The sequence below is a fragment of the Bombus pyrosoma genome, linkage group LG1 (assembly GCF_014825855.1).
Source record: "Bombus pyrosoma isolate SC7728 linkage group LG1, ASM1482585v1, whole genome shotgun sequence".
Lineage (NCBI taxonomy): Eukaryota > Metazoa > Arthropoda > Insecta > Hymenoptera > Apidae > Bombus > Bombus pyrosoma.
In genome coordinates this window covers 8,708,967-8,721,867 of record NC_057770.1, presented here as the reverse complement: position 1 = coordinate 8,721,867, position 12,901 = coordinate 8,708,967, and the positions used below count along the sequence as shown (strand labels likewise).

At 38.3% G+C, this 12,901-nt stretch overlaps 1 protein-coding gene and 1 pseudogene across 6 annotated transcripts in view; one reads left to right on the top strand and one right to left on the bottom strand.

Annotated features, from left to right (window-relative positions):
* The window catches only part of LOC122571882, a 34,025-nt pseudogene extending 22,875 nt beyond the window's left edge, over positions 1-11,150 (bottom strand).
* The window catches only part of LOC122571991, a 94,898-nt gene that overhangs the window by 68,232 nt on the left and 13,765 nt on the right, over positions 1-12,901 (top strand). The window lies entirely within an intron of this gene.

Here is a 12,901-nt window from a genome sequence, read left to right as displayed (position 1 = left end):
TTTCGCTACAGCTTTTTCACGAGCGGCAAAAAGTACGGGTAACGCGATCGAAACGCGAATACGTGCCCGGAAGTCATTCATTTCAAACGCGCGTTATTAAAAACACTCGAAACTCGTGAGAGACACCTTATTTGCCGGAGGAATAAACTGCAACAGATTATCGTTACTGTTATCCTCAAACAATAAATATTACATTGCCACATACATTGTGAGTGTATTTTTTACAAATTCGATTCACAAAGCTCATCCATCGTGCCTCTTTTTTATGCATCTTTAAATTTGTTATCAAGATTTAACGATTTAATCTTTTCCATCTAAACTGTTGTGTAATATTATTGATACCAGATTCGTGTTCTACCACCTTCTGAACGATCATCAAGAAACGAATGAAAAAATGTTACTCCTATTTTCTATAAACTCTAGAATCACAGTTTATATCAGCCGACGTACCAGTGTTACATCTATTATAAGACCGATAGTTTACGTAATAGGAAGGAAGAGATGGACAGAATTTATGCAGCAACTGAAAGTTCTCAAATAATTCAAGAAGCGTCTATATTCGAGATAGAGCATTTGAATTTGTATTTGTGCTGTGACTTTAATGTCACAAATCACTGCGCAAATACAGATTCGAATGTTTTATCTGGAATATACTCGTTGAATATGCTTATTGAATCAACACGTCCGATATCGTACGATCGCTTGCCTGAATAAAGCGTGTCGTCGCAATTACAAAAGATAAAGTAGCAACGTAGCAAGAAATCTAAATGAACATAAATCGTGGAGCCGAGAGTGGTGGTTTCACGGCGGCTGAAATGTGCTTGACAAAAGAAAAGAAGGTTTGCCTTGGCACTTGTTTGACTCCTCCTTCGTTCGTTTCACTCCACCTCCGGTGGAACGATCGGTTTCGTCTCGTGTGCCATTAAGAGCAGTGAACTTCTCTCCTCGTCTCGTTGCGAATCAGCCAAGACGTATATATATATATTACGCGTGCGTCCAGGAAGATGACGAAGCTTCGTCGACGTCGACGTCGTTCCTCGTCCTCGAGATCTCCCTCGTCTTCGTCACTTTCAGCAACGTACGAGAGACCACCTCCGGGGCGCACGAGTGTTTGATAAACCGGTTAAGGCCCGTCCCCGGATCTGTTTGCCTTTGGCTTTTGTAACTTTACTAGTGTTGTGACTCGACTTGGAGCTAACATGAAAAAAGGGTCCGCGATGGTACCCCGAGCAAACAGTCCGTGTGTGTCCCGGATCAACACGGCGCACGCCTCTATCGGCGACCGTAGCCTGCTCACCGACTGGGATGCGGAGGACGAGGCGGACAACACCGGACGATACTTTTCACGATACCTTCGCCCGTAATCGAGGAAAGCGAGGCGTCTCACTTGCGCCTCTCTCCCTCTCCCTCCGCCCTGCCTACCCTCTTCAATAGCTGGTACGCCTAAAGTCCGAGATTTGCTGTTTGGATAGTAGAGGACAAAGTGAGGCATCAAATTATTACGAAACGCGGAAGATAAGAGAGCCTACTTTACAGACATTTTCATGTGTACTTAATGGGAATTTTGAATGATTAGGATTGTATTTGTTATTATTAACAGTTCGTTGAAAGGATAGCTACGTGTGACAGACAAAAGTATTTCCGTAGATGGTTCGTTGTAAATAGAATTAAACAGAGAAATAGTTTCTATATTGCCAGGTATTTACAATCTGAGGACTATAAGAGAAAGAGTAATTTTTAAATTCGATACCTTGCGAACTATATAGTCCCATAAACTGTCTTTTTGTGAAATTTGATTGCGAGGTTCTCTTGAAAGATATCTACGTCATAAATATTGATTTCTCAATTCTCTCGGAAAATATTAATTTCAAAAGTATGAATTATTACATTGTGAATACTAGGTATATCGTTAGGTTTTTCATAAAACTTCATGGATTCGTCGTCTGTTGCTAATATATGTATATTTATACGTATAATATATTTATACATATATATACTATGTTCTTAACTGCGTTATATTAAAGTATACCCCTTTATACTATCGTCATTTGTTATTGTAGCTAATTAGATTATATCGTTGCTTGTAATTTACAAAATATTTTACTTTATTTTACTTTCGAGCGAGATATAGTAACGAGAAACAGTATTCGTGAAAATACCTATGTCTAAAGGGCCGTTAATAATGTCCATATCGAGAAAAATCGAATCTCAAATTACGAGCTATATATTTTTTAACGAGAAAATTATCTAACGAAACAAAAATCTAGGAATATTTTATAAATATATATTGTGTTCTTTGCACGCGTTCATAAAGTAGATCGCATGAATTTATATAATAAGCCAATTATGTATAATAAGGTACACGATGTATACATATAACGGTTAAGATAATCGATATTGCATTATAGGGTCAAGAATTTCAAGAAATTTTCGTATTGTTCTAAAATAAAATTAGCCCTGATATTTCTCAAAGATCGTCGTCATTTATAGTTACGAATCATTTTTTAACTGTTGTAGAGACGCTGGCAAATATAAGGAGGGTAGAAAGATAAGTTGCACACGAAATTCAAGATCCCGTATCGTTTTACGAAAATTTTGATTTGGATTTATTTTAAATGCGAAGGACCAGTTTCTCGAGGCTCGTTTCTCTCGCTAGTTAATTTATGTTTTTCAAGGCGATTTATATGTCGGATTGAATTCCGACTCTGTAATAATTATACGATTGGTTCTCTATCCAGCCACGATGGTTAATTTACAACCATGTAATTAGATAATTTTTTCATCCGGAATCGAAATATTTGTCCAGCCTTTCGTATCGTTTTCCTTGATTCATAATCATAACGTAAACTTCTCTAGAGAAAGCCGAGCGCATGCAAGAGAAGGATCGAACGAAATAAAAAAAGATCTAAGTAGACCGAACGTTATCTTTCTTTCTGGAAGTCACTTCTGAAGTTAAATAAACACCGACTAGAATATATGTTGTTTTGGTTCAATGCTTCGCCATAAGTTTATTAATTTTTCCCACAGAGAATACTATATACTATCAATGATTGATGACGTTCTAATCGTATTCGCTCGAATAGAAGCTATGTCACACGAAGCGACGTTGGAGCAATATATACGTCTTTCTCTTATCTGCATTGTATAATGCATGAGAAGCACGCGCATCGTTATCATCGTGAAAAATAACACTTATGTTCATTTGTGTCCTAAACTAGAGATTACGATTGAAGAAAGAAATAATATATACCGCCTGTTCTGTCGAGATAACTTTCCATTTAATGTTTATATGTGACGTAATGTTCTAAGTTCTTTGCCGCATTCCCTTCGCGTCGATAACGCTGTTATCGATTATAATTTTCTTCGGTTCAGACGAGTTTCATCTTATTTGCTCTAGTTACGAAAAATCTTGGTTTTATCGGATGAATTATTAATTTCAGCACAAATACGAATAGATTCTAAGAGCAATTTTTCTGAAATTGATTCGATCATGCTCGGTCTATATAGATAACGTATAATAATGAATTCAATGTCGGATCATACTACAAACAATTTAGTCCAATTATTCTATCTAGATTATTACAGTAGATATATTTAAAGTGGGAGAACTTCTTTGTAGGAATTTAACGAGTAAATGAAAATTGTTTTAATTAATTCTCTATCTTATGAACGTCTTACCGATGTATATCTGTTAGACAGTTGAGCAACAAATACGGATATTTAATTGTAAGTTGGCAGACAATTTCATCGGAAGACAATTACTTCCCCTTCTATTGAAAAAGTGAACACACTATGATTACAGCATATAAGATGCTATCGCACGATAATAAATTCAATTAGCTTATTCAAGAGTTGCGTTTGATCAATATTGATTATTGTATAATTATGTAAAGGAACTCCAGTTGCTTTTCGATTTACTGTAATCAAGGATTGTTTTGCTCGTAAAATCAAACGAGTAAAACAAGTCGTATCATTACAAAAAGAATCGAATAATATTGTTTAATTTGTTAAAGAGAATAAGGCGAGATGGTAAGAGTTGCATCAATATTTGTTTCAATTATTAAAGATTCTATTATTTTCTTTGATTCATGGAATAGCTTTAGAATGTCTGATCGTTATACTTTCTCGTGGCAATGGAATACGTCAAATTGTGTTAACATCTTAGATTATTTTTTATCTATCGAAAAGTCATTCACTAGCAAACATTATCGAAATTATCATAAATTATCAGAAAAGCGTGGCGAAATATAATCTTCGTCGTTAAAAGGCAAATGACACATGGAATTTTTTTGTATCTCAACATCAAAAACAATTATATTTCCAACGCTGTACAGTCGTTTAAATGTTTTCTCTTAAAAGATTTTTTAATCGTGCTACGCGCAAATAAAGAAAAAAGTGGCTGAAGCATCGCGAGGAATCCTCACGTGTCACTGCATCATTATGTACATTACGGCAAAACTTGAAGCTAGATGCACCTTGTCGTTAGTTCTTTCCTGCAAGTGATTCCACGAAATGCTCATGGTAGAAATAAATTGCAGTTTTCCAGTAAGTACGGCTAAACAAGCGGACACGGGCAGTCGGTCGTGCTTGAAAATCTAAAGAATCGATAAAACCAATCGTTCGTCGATCGTATTTAATCGAGAATATTTCAGCATGACCGATTTTTGCTCGTGTCATCGCTTGTTCCGCGTTTTGCAACATACAGAAAAACAGAGAGCATTTTTTTCTCGAAGAAATGGAGAAAAGATAAAAGCTAGAGAGAAAGTGGATAGAATTTAGCAATGTACACACACCGCCTTAGTGTGGCGAGGGCGAACGCTCCAGCCACCAGCAGCTCGTAGATCATCTCTTCCTCGTCCTTCTGTAGGAGAGTCTTCGGCTTCTCCCGTCGATACCTCTTGCTTGCATCCACTCACGCACTTCCGGTCCCACCGCGACTCGATGTTTCCCCCGGGAAAGTCAGTATCCTTCGAAATCGAGATCGATAGAAGCGAAAACGCGAGACGCGAGACGCGAGACGCGATGGCCGATGATGGCAAAGGCCTAGTATGTGTGTGTTATTTTCGTGAAACGTAACGAGATGAGATTGTCGGCGAAAGGAAGAAAAAAATAAAAACGATCGCGTCAGATCGATGTCAGTGTGACATAACAGCGCACCAGAAATCTCCACATTGTGCGAACGTGTTCTCGTGTTGTTCCTCGTTCGATCTCGAAAAATCGAGCCCCGCGTGCTCCACCGACAGTGGCACGATTCGAGTGATGCGTCCACAAAGGAGCACGCTAGTTGACATTCGAAAGAACAACGTGTCCTTGTTCCGATCCCTTTTGCTCTGTGCAGAGTTCCGAGCGGGAGAACCGGCGCGGTAGACCATTCGGCTTGCCGATCTCGTGGTGACTGAGTGGGTCCTCGGTTGCGACTCCCAGTTACTCACTCGGGCTCACGGGCTCGCTACTCACCTCGTCCTCTCGCTCTTGCACGTTCGCTCACCGCCACTCGGTCCCACCTCCTTCCCTCCTGCCACCACCTCCTACGACACCCCACCTCCTCCCTCCCGTACTCCTTCTGCTCCTCCGGCTACCTTTCAGTCCTCCCTGCCCTCCCACCTGCGGCTGCACGCCACCCTCTCTTTGCGTGGGGGATAGATACCAGGTTTCCCCGAACCTCGATCGTTTCATTACGCGTACTCTTAACCCCTTCGGCGCACTTGTCACTCGATTCATCGATCTCGATAAAGGTACTGAGTATACTACTTGAGATCCAGAACGTATAAAAGTAATTCCAGCATATATCGAGTTTGATTATATTGAAGATGTTTATTGGCTAGATTAAATAACCAATGAGTTTTGAGAAATTCAAAATTTCTACAAGGTCACTCTTGAGATTGGTGAATGAATCAGTGTAAAATATTGCGAATTTGTGTCACGTGAAAGGAAGTAGATGTCTTTCGATAATCTATATGTTCGATGGCATCATGCTCCGATATGTAAGAGACATCGTGATATGATTTGATGTAGAATGACGTCGACTCCCTCGAAGATTGTAACGTGACGCAACGTTCCGATAAAATTCTAGTTCGAGGATCAAAAATTTCTTGCGCGTTTTGGTTTAATATTAAACACTGGTTAAATTCATTCTCTTTCAATATAACAATGTATTCTATTTCAAATTCTATTTCAACATTATTATCTAATAATAATTAATAACTAATTATATAAAGATACAATACCTTAAAAATTTCACTACGAACTTCCCGAATAATCCAATAATAAATTTCCAAATCATTTAAACGCCCTTTACAGAATAGATATCGTAACATTCGCGTCTAAACATTAAAAACAAAAATGTCGATAAACGTGCGACAAGTAATTTTAACACCTTCCATCAAATTACTGTCGAAAAATAAATTTATCGAGCTAGTACTGCAAAAGTTTGCAAACAATAATGACTGGCGAGATAACGAGCGCCACACGATGAATACATTCGACACTTTTAGTATATCCACCGGGACGAAATGCCGCGCCGTCGGATACGTCACTGATAAAACATTATGCCTGCGATTAGATGTGTCGCGTCGCATGCTTTGATCAAGTGGTTGAAAATGACTTATCACATATGCTCGATAAGGGGGCAATATTATCTGCCACAATTCAGGGTGAGGCATTTGCATCGCTCGGAGACGACGCGTAAGGTGTTTTCTATATGCATCGGACCGCGTTCCTCGAGGTTCTACAGGACGTTCGGTCCTATTAGCGCGTGCAAATTATTCGAATATTATGCGCTGCAAATTAGAAGGCACCGCTGAGGTGGCCCGTTGCAACTCCAGACGATGGTGCCGGTCGCCTCGGGATTTTAATTTAACGATGTGCGCGCGCTGTCTTAACCTTAGGCCCCGGGACATGCGAACCACTCGCGAGGATTCATCCACAAGGGGATCGAATTACCGCGCCAATTATGGTGTCACATCGTTAATTAACCGGTAGTCGAGCCTAACGGCGTGTCGAGGAAGATCCTTCCGTAAAGCGAGTCATTTGCCGATGTGAATCGTCTTGTTAATACGGGACAAAATCGTTCTTATCTTCTAGAGTTATGCTACAGTTCAAAAGTTTATCTTCTCTTGAACGGAACTTGTTATCAGCAATTTGCGAAAAAAAGCAGTGTACAATTATTTTGTTCTTTAATGTTGGATCGTAGATATTTATGGAAATTCATATTTTGAAAAGTATTACTTAAGAAATGAGATCTAGGCAAATAATTGTTTTACCTACTGAATATTATAACCAGTAATTTAAATACTTAGAACATTTTTTCACATTTCGCAACATCAAACTAATTATGGTCCCTGTTACACATATATGTGCGGTAGAATATTATGGCGTGATGAAATTGATTTTTAAAATTTAATACGCGACAACAAAATTGACATTCCCAATTGTCGGAACTCGTAGAATTAGTTTGTTGTTTAAAGGAGTTTCTTTTTTCACCACGATATTTACCCTATAATTGGTAAGGTCTCTAACTCACTTATTCCTATGGGAAACACTAGGAATTGTTATTTTTCTGATAATTTGGAAAGTACGCATCGCGTCGTGAGATGTACCGATAACCAATGGTTAACTTAATGACTACCAATGTGTATATACTCATTGGTTATTAATCAATAATACTAATTTTGTAAACCCCTGAACATTTCTGTCTACGTATGTGAGAAACCGTGTCAATTACGGATTAATTTTCTGAACTAAAAAACGAGATACTTCTTCAATCGATATCGAAAGTATCGACATTACCTCAAACAGTGATGCACACGATCGACAAAATGAAACTCTGAATTATAATTTAATTGTAAAAAAAAAAGTGTATTATCGTTGCTTTTGTAACAAAATCTGGATTTATAATCTGCTGTCTTCGTCAAGAAGATAACAAGTATATCTCGCAGCAATTAATTCGCCAATAAATTAAAATTTCAATAAAATTTTTAATTACTTGATTTATGGTTGCTGGATTCTGAATTGCTGGTATCGTAAATCTATAATATCAAAAGTATACTTATGATGCATACACTTACGAACGATAACGTACATAGCAATTGCCGCATAATGAACGCAGAGTTTCCTTTTGCAAAAAAAAAGAGTGATAATTGTGATGTGTTAATTGATAATAACTGTCAGAAGTTAAGAAATTTTTTAATATCTTATACTTCGTACAATTTTTCTGCATTATTCCAGCAAGTCATGCTTACTCACGCCATTAATAATATTGTGCCAATTTGTGTAATATATGCATCTCTGCATATTAACCGTGATACGTAAGAATATTCATGAAACATGGCTTTATTTGAATATATATTCCGTTCCATCGAATTGCATTGACATTGTCCAAGATTAGTTTACCGATACGAATCGGCACCGTCAAGGAGAGTATACTAGGGGTTTCCCCAAGTTATATCGTTTCTGTTTTTCACATCTTCGTTATATAACGCGGCAAAGGCGCATACTCTTTTCGAACAATTGGCTAGCTTACTTCGGCTGGAAAAATGGAAAATTCTCGTTACGCAAGGCTAACTCCTGAAATCGGTCGATTTCTCGGCGCACGGTCGTTGTTTCCGACACTAGTGTCGATGCAGGTGTCAAGTTTTTGCTAGTCATTAGAACGGAAATACGTGGCACCGTTGCACGACTTATTTCTCGTTTTGCCTCAGACACGTTTCTTCGGCCATTCTTTCGTCAACTTCGAGCACAGCGAGGAAGCAAAACAACCAGAGGAAGTGTTATTATGGTTGGTAGAACTGTCTCATTTTTGTTTCGTTAAAACATTGTTACGTGCAAAATATTTAAAAGAAAACAATCTCGTTTTTTTGATCAATTTTCGGCACGAAAGATTAAAAGATCCGACCATTGAATAAACTAAAAATTGAATATTAAGTCTAGAACGTAATCTATGTAAGATACAATAAAATTAAATCTTAAATAGAATTATCATATTAATGTTTCCAAACTTTCTAATAAATGTTATGTATTGAAATTATTCGTACGTATTAATTTGTTAGAAAACATGTGTTTGTGATAAAACAAAGTAATCTCGTATAGTTGTCTTTCAGAAATATATCTCTCTACCAAATATATCTCTCTGTAATCACAAATAGTTTTGGTATCATGTCATTGTTCGCATTAACTTGCTCAAAGATAAAGTTACCACACGACAGGTAGCAATCAGTGATGTATAGACGCCACCGCGCCGTTGAGGATGATTCACGTTTGATAACTATCTAGCACGTAAGTTTGCTTGTTCGCTAAAGCATTTATCCTTAGCAACATGAATTTAATGTTTAGATACTTTTTATCGTTTAGCGATTTATATGTAACACGAGAAAGGATTAAGTAGTATATTGTAATTAGGGAAAACTTAAGATTCCGATAAAAACAGCTAAGAGGAAGTAGCGCAGATGAAAGAGAGAAGAGGTAGAAAAACTGATAGTTGGGTCGCACAAGGGGAATTAAACTCAGCTGCGAGTCTCCTCTTATAAAATCACTCGAATAGTTGAAGGCAGAGCGATTACCTGACCGTCGCATTCCTCGTTTGTTGTAGAAAAACCGTAGAGGAAGCGCCACTTCTTTCATTCGCTTTCAAGAATCGAGTGGTAGATAAAAGAACAATAAAAGATAGCGGCTTTTGCCGGGCAATGTGAATGGCGTTTTGAACTCCCTTCGAACAGCCGTGGCACGAGCGATTTGCTGCAGGCGACTTTGCGCCTTCTCGATGCCGAGCAGAAGCTTGAAATCCATTAGTTCCGTTAACGTTCAGAGAGGCGATCGAGAGATTCAACCCACCCACAGCAATGATCGATCGACGAGGAAAAAAAGATCGTGCAGCTCCGTCGATCTCGCTTCACAAGACACGTTCGCGTACTCATCTCGATAATTATTAACACATACGTGTTACGCGTGTATGACGAGATCGGAAAATTGATGTCTACGAGAAAGTAAAAATAGCCGACTATGCCGTTATGTTAAAATCGATGAAACTTGCATACCTTGAACTGGAATATCTTCTTTAACCGACCGCTTCGTAATCGCGTTGTATTAATAAGACTCTGTTAAACATCGATAATTAACACATTAGAAATTACTGTAAACGCGGCATTCAGTTGAAAGCACTTGGAAAGGAAAGATGATGTTTCTCGGTGCGTGTATCGTCAAGGGATGCACTTGCGGATCGATTTTTTCGCGGCATCGGCTATTTTAAACGGAGCCACGCGTCGTGCTCGCCGGTAAACTGTTCGCTTCCTAGAAGGTTCGTATGAAACCGAGTCTGATCGTGAGTCATTCTCACCTATTCGCATTCTCCGTGTTCGATGTTAATCCACCTTGTCGACGAGCTGGTACTTCTCGATTTCACGAGTATCGTAGGACGTTGTACACCCACACACACACACGGGCGCGCGAATGAGCGCGAGCGCGAACACGAAGGGGGTCACTCGAACGATTGAGAGTCGTGATCAGCGCACGCTCTGTAAGGACACTCTCGCCGTATCGGATTAATGAATGACTAGACAGGAGTGGAACTATGAATGAACACCGCATAGCACTAGAGTACTATATAAGCGTGCACGTTGTGGGCGTCTTCTGCTCTCGGCCAATAAGATCCTCTTGCGGCGACTTGCACGCGGTCTAATACGATTACGCCGGCTTTTTCTTGGAAATTTACCGCGCGATGCTGATCGCAAACGGAATGCGTGATTGGTGCCATCGAATAGATATCGCTGACATTTTAGCGTTTATCGGTAGGTAGTTCACGCGCTGAAAAATTCTATCCGATGCACTAACTTCCGATGTGATTCATCCAATTAAAAATATTTTCCAACTAGTTATAACTAGTACATATAATGACGTGATCGGGTCATCGGGTAGAAAGCAACATAAGTATATAGGAAATGATAACTTAAAACGTACAAACCAAATAAAATTCCGTTAATGTTCTTCCTTTACTTCCTTTACTGCTACCATTAAACGAGTACGAGCTTATGTTAAATTGGAGTTAAGATTCTATTTTACTCTTGCCTCTTCAGTTTTAAGATATCAAACATATTTTATTGTATCGTGTGATAATCTAATGGAGATGTATCAAGGTAGATAAGTAATGAATAGGTATATAATGTATAGGTAATAGGTAGATACGAAAATATAAAGATACATTCATTTATTAAATATTATCTAAAAGCAGCTTATAAAAATGTGAAAAGAATCGCTGAATTCTACACAGCTTTTAAAAATAGCTTAATGATTATGAGTCGATTGGGATTAAATGGCGAATGCTGCTTGGGTCTGAAAAGGTCAAAACAGTTTAAAGTAATAATGTTGTAAAGTAAATTTTAAAAAGTATCATTATTTTATCGAATAAATTATTCGAAGAAGCTATCGCATAGTCTATCCGTGAAATAATAATGGTTAAAAAGAGACTACTTCTCCGAGATATTTCCATTAATATTTCTGTTCGAATTATTTTAAACTCGTGTGATACACGTAGTCTAAGAATGTTAATTTTATGGAAGAAATTAATGACAACTTTGCAATAGTGTATCAGACGATAATTGTTGAAAATACATTAGGCGGAAAATTGTATAATTTCCGAATATGTGATGTGATAAATGGTATAATAAAAGTAACGAGTTGTTATAAATGGCAATTGATTTTTTCTGCTTTGCATACTCGTTTGAAAGTAGTATTTCATTTCGACAAGTCCTTATTTATTGCCAGTTTAGGAACAAAAAAAAAAAAAAAAAAATGGAAATATGTACTATGTAGGAATATATGTCTATATGTGTTTAGATGTAGAATTAAGATCTATAAATTCTTAATGTATCTTTTCATCAAATCTTCATCGATTCTACGAATTGATCGAAATCGAGCAACGTCAACGAAGGTGTATTCAAAGATGATACTTTCGTCTAATCCCCAATGAATCATACAATTGAAGGTTTTGGTGAATCCCGTGGCACGATAACTTTTATCAATTACATCATTATTTAAGCGAATCACCAATTTCATTCGCGACACTTGCGTTACACCGTACGTTGCAATTTTTTTACGATAACTTGTTGAAACGCTTTCGAAGCAAATGGCTCGAATTGCAATTCTATTGTGACAAGTATTACATAAAAATGATGAAACTACCGGTCCATTATGCATTAGATATGCGTCCATAGCGGGTTAACAGTAAATTAATGCCCGATGAATAACGTCGCTATCGCCGATCGTTATTACATCCACGTACGCACACAATAATTATTACTCCTACCGCGATAAATCACAGACATTCCTACGCCGGAATATTTTACTACTGCCATTTGAAATGGTTCTAGCTGAGCAAGTAGTTATTTACGCTCAAAAATCGGAGCAAGGAGACATTAACAGCGGCACTTCGAAGCGGAGCCGATGACGCAAGCGTCACTGAACTTTGCGTGTTTCCCGCGAGAAGAATAAATCTTGAGAATGTGAAATCGTCGTTACTCTCGTTGTAACGTTGTGCTCGCGAGTCGCATGCAGCACGACCGACATCTCGCAAATTATTGGTAACATCGAGGTTTCTGTCGTCGCGGGCCAACCTTCTCTGGACACCCGTTGACCAAGGACTTTCGGCCACAAAATCTCCCGCTGGTAATCCAGCCGAATCGAGACCGGTTGGAAAGTTAATTAAATCATTTACCAAGAGGCCCGCGATCGGTTCTCTCGTACATACGTTTCTCGTGGTCGATTAAATACGTCAAATTATCTAAACGAGTTTCACGCGTGCGAGGATTCGATGAACGCAGAAACTGGTACTTATCCGCTGCGGTTTATATATTATTAAAATATCAACGATTCAAACGCGTCTCCTTAAACAATCATTCAAACGTTCAGATAC